The sequence below is a fragment of the Medicago sativa genome, chromosome 2, assembly GCF_051527215.1.
Source record: "Medicago sativa cultivar Bolivia chromosome 2, Bolivia_mono, whole genome shotgun sequence".
Classification (NCBI taxonomy): domain Eukaryota; kingdom Viridiplantae; phylum Streptophyta; class Magnoliopsida; order Fabales; family Fabaceae; genus Medicago; species Medicago sativa.
In genome coordinates this window covers 76,164,846-76,170,019 of record NC_140750.1, presented here as the reverse complement: position 1 = coordinate 76,170,019, position 5,174 = coordinate 76,164,846, and positions in this window count along the sequence as shown.

Below are 5,174 nucleotides of genomic sequence, written 5' to 3'. Positions count from 1 at the left end.
TTTTATATTGATGTATCTTTTTTTGGTGGTGGTCAAAGTTTGAACCCCAGACTTTGCATATATTATGCATTGTCCCTACCAATTGAGTTAAGTTCACGAGGACTTATATTGATGTATCTAAACAAACTACAATATATTATTTTTTTTTAAAATGATTTTATATTACCATAAACAAACACAAAATAAATTATGATATTTTTATTAAAATTTAAAAAAATCACTAAATTATTGAATGTCAATATTATTTTTATTTTAATTCGTAACAAATAAACCCAACAGGGTTTGCAATAAATTTTAAAAAAAAACTTTAAACACGAAAATAATTTTGTAACACAAAATCAAAATAATAAATCAAACCAAGTGGATCGACCCAAATCTATCCTAACAAAAATTCACTAATAACGTGCACAACCTAGCAAACCCATATACGGGCGCGAAACCAGGATAAAAAAAAAATGAAAAGTGAACCTCAGCCAAAAATAATTAATGAAATCTTTATCAATATTAAAAGTCAACATAATAAATAATACAATTTTACAATTTATAAACAAGACTCATAACGACATCTTTATCAATAATGAAATCTTTACTATTTTAAATATTTTTACATGTAATTACACTAACCTCCCTTGAGATCTTCTTAAATAACACAAACACCCGCACTATTTTTTAACTAAATACTAATCTCTTTTTTTTTTTTTTATCAAATTGACAAGCACTTCTTTTATAATATAACATGGTTTAAACTTTGTTAACTCCATTTATTTTAAGCAATTAACTTCTTCATACAAGTATGAAACTCATTTAATTTTCGACCATTTTTCTATCCATTTTTCATGTAGGTAATTTTCCCCAACCTATTGTTCCTGGATCAAGGTGATTTAATTTTTAAACTCTAATGTAATAAAACGGATATATCAAAGATTATTTCCTTTTCATTGATCAACCACAATGTCCATCCACCAAAAAATTTCTCATTTTTATATTCTCTTTTGATCTCTTCTGTAATTGTCGATGTTAGATTCTATTTGGTGGTAAAAACAAATGTTATTATTGTTTCTCCATTGCGAGAAAAACACTTCGTTTAACTTATTTGTGAAAATAGAAAGCTAATACAAACAAACCAAAATGACAAATTAAATTGTATATTTACAAAGTGATTGAAATGGAAAAAAATGAATGGAGATTGATGTGTTTCAAAAATTAGAAGGGGTGTCTGTGTTATTTAAGAAAATCTAAAGGGAAGTCAAAATAATTTTTCCTTTTATCATTAACATTGACTTTATCATTAGTTTTTTCTTATCTTCTCAATTCATATAACATTGCACTGAGCTTTGATGCCACCCCCGCTTCGAATTAGCCCGTGCTTAGCACGGGCCCGTGCTTAGCACGGGTTTGTTGCTAGTTTCAATAAAAAAAAATGACGGTTAGATTAATAAACTACTATATAGCTATACAGGTAGGTGTAGGATTCCCCGCTGTTACTAGGCATGACATTGGGGTGGGGTGAGGACGGGTTTTATGTTCCCCGTCCCCATACCCGATTCTAATATACTTACCCGTTACTCTACCCATACCCAACGGGGATGAGAAATTGAACCCCATCCCCGACGGGTTCGGGTATCCCCGTCTCATCCCCATCCCCGCATTGAATAATTTTTTTAAATAAAAAATATAAGTTTTTTTGCAACCCCTAGATAAATGTTGTAATGCATTATCCAGCAATATGCTCACTTTAACATTTTTTAGACCGATTGATTTAGTTGCTCCTTTAAATATCAATGATAGTTTTTATATCACTGCAATTATCAAACAAAATAACATGACATATCAATATAAAATAATTTTCTACATTCGGGACGGGTTTGTGTATAGGTTCGGAGTGGGTACCTATATACCTATTACCCGTCCCATACCCGTGTTTTGAAATCGGGGAAAACCCAAACTCATACCCAAACCCAGTCAAAACGGGGAAAACCCGTCAAAATGGGTTTGGTTCGGGTGGGTAACCACGAGTATGGGTTTTGTTGCCATGCCTAGCTGTTACAACAGGGTGTTGTACTTAGTAATAGTCGTTCGATCACAGTTGGATGGTAGAGATTGTTTTAACAAGAAACACACAGTTTTCGATCTTAACCATTTGATATGAGATGAACGGTTAAAATCAAAAATAGTGTGAAACTGCGTGTTGCACAACACCAAAACCTGGTCCGTATTAGGGTCACACATTCTAGCCTACCTTTTCAACACACTTCAATCTCGTGAAGCCAACTTAACCCCTTCCTTATCTTAAAACATGCTAAACAAGTTGAGAATGAACCGTTTCTTTTTCATTTTTTTTTAACTCAATACACATTGTATGAATAAAAAATAAAATAAAAAGTATGACAAATTTTATTACATACCCATATTACCATATATGACATTATCTTCTTTGATCTCCACAAGCTCCATTTCCCTTCCTCTCAAGGTCCATTTAGTATGGAACAACGGAAGATTTTTCCATCATAGAAAAGTTCGCTTTTTACCTTCATGTGACGGTCAATCATGTTGTTTTTATTTTGTTTGTTTTTTCAATGATTACAAAAATCTAATACTCCTTTCGGTTATATTTATAATAAAAAATTGGGTCAACAAAACTCGATATATTTGAATTGAATTTTTAACTAGATACATCAATTTTTGTTGACTCATATTTCTCTTATAAAAATGACCGGAGGAAGTATTTAATAGTATCAACAACTTACTAATACACACCCTTTTTTCATGAAATCAAATATGCACCTCACTAATTTTCACTTAAATGATTTTTCACGTAAATGATTTTTTTGGTTGATAACTAACTTCTTTTTTTATGGTAAGGGATTAATTTACAAGTTTTGACCACATTTTCAATTAATGCTTTTTTTAGGGACATTTGCAATTAATTTTTAATTTCTATTGATTTTTTTTACAAAATTTAATTATTTTTTTTAGGAAACAAAATTTAATTTCTATTGATAGAAGTTCAATATTTTCCTTAATTTTTTTAATATATTTTATGTTCATGACAATTCCTTAAAAAAAATGTTTCATAATAACTGGCAGGCATGTTAATTCACCAAAAAAAAAAAATTATACCTTCCAATTAATTTTTTAAAACTCCACCAATTCAAATTGATTCTTTTTTTATTGATACAAGTTAAATTAATGTTTCTTTTTAAAAAAACAATTGACACCACTGATTGTAATTTGCTTATTTTTTATACACCAATACATACCGTTCGCATTTATCGACATCACAAGAAATCACCACTAAAAAAGCCTATTTCAACTTTAATATAGATGGCAGCTTCAGCATCAATAATTCAGCAGAAACAATCATTAACAGTTTCCACACCGCAAACAATTCTGCTACAACAGACCGCTGGATCAGATGGAATAGCAGCAACTATAGCTGCCACATTCTCAATGTAGATGGCAGCTGCCATGGCACTCCTATCCGAGCCGGCTATGGAGGATTGATCCGTAACAACGCATGGTTGTTTCTGAGAGGTTTCTCCGGTTTCATCGAGGACTCAACGTGCATTCTACAAGCTGAACTCACAGCAATACATAAAGGGCTTCAGAGCTAGTATGTTACTCAGACTCTCAGCTATCTGTTAATCTCATTTCAGGAGAGGTCTCTAAATTCCATTCCTATGCGGTGTTAATTCAAGATATAAAGGATTTAATAGCTTCCAATAGTTTCACTGTCATTCACGCGCTCAGAGAAGGAAACCACTGCGCCGATTTCTTGGCCAAGCTTGGAGCTTCTTCATCTATAGACTTCTTGGAGCATCAGACCCCTCCTTATGATCTCATCGATAAGATTAGAATTGATGCTATGGGAACTTGCTTCCTAAGAGCTTGATTTTTCTCTGTTCCTGCTTTCTTTTTTCTGTTTTGTTTTCCTTAGCTTTGTAACAAAAAAAAACTTTAATATAAACAATTATTAGAGGGGTCGCTATTTTTCTGTTATAGATACTATGTCAAAAAGTTGCATTTAGGTAACCAAAAACATATTTGAACCATTGAATTAAATTAATGATATATTAATGACCGAAAAGTGAATATTCCCATGATGGGAAAATATTTAGCTTTCCCATCCTAAATACACCCTCCTCTTCCACCTGCCTTTCTCAGCTGACAACTCACATTCCTCTCACCATCATCCTTAACCTCTTCACAAGCTCCACTACCCTTCCTCTTCCACCTTCTTCTTCCCTGCAAATTATGATAATGTTATTTTGTATGTAACTGGTACAACTGTCAAAACGGGCTACCTGATCTGTTTAGGGCTGACCCTAGTGGGCTTCGAGCTTTATTGGGCTGGGCCAAAATGCCCTACTAAAATGCGGCCTCCAAAAAATCTACCCGAGCCCGGACCTATACGGGAGGCCGGCTAAACGGGCCATACAAGATATGAAAGAATTAACCAGAAGTATGATACAATCCTTGGAGACTCACACTAACAACGTAAAATCACCAAAACAACGTACACAAAAAATGGGGTGTAAAAGTAATACCACTTGAAAACGATTTCTACCGCGTCATCTTTAACGATAACCATTAACACAAAAAGGCTTTGGAAAATGGTCCATGGGTTGTTGGAAATGGATATGTTGCCACTGAATCCTGTAAACCCAGGTTCAATCCCTGGAATCACACAATTAAAGTCTTGGTGCTTTAATACGAATTGACAATTTGACTTATTATCGATTGGTTCGCTCACTTGCTAGATCAACCTCGAGGGTGTTCTTCCCCTTTCTATACAGGTTTTGGGTCGGGTTTTTGCAGTGGAATACGAGTTGTTGGCAGTTTGGTTCCAGTGCCACCTTCATGGCCATCGTGCTTTAGAATGCACCAGAGTTGTGGTCAAGAAATGAGTGCAAGTTGTAAACATTTTCGTAAACTAAAATGAGAACAATTTTAAATAAATTACGTATGTTATAGTTATAGATATTTATGTGTTTGACCTTTAAAATTATAAGCAACAAAACGGGTAAATACAATTTTTTTATTACTTTTATATTTGTGTTAATTAATTGAATTTTTCACTTTTATCTTTTGCTTTAATAATCAACTAAATAAGGAATTATTAAGAATAATACATAAAAAATTTAGGATTTTTTTTGTTACGCGGGCTGCCGGCG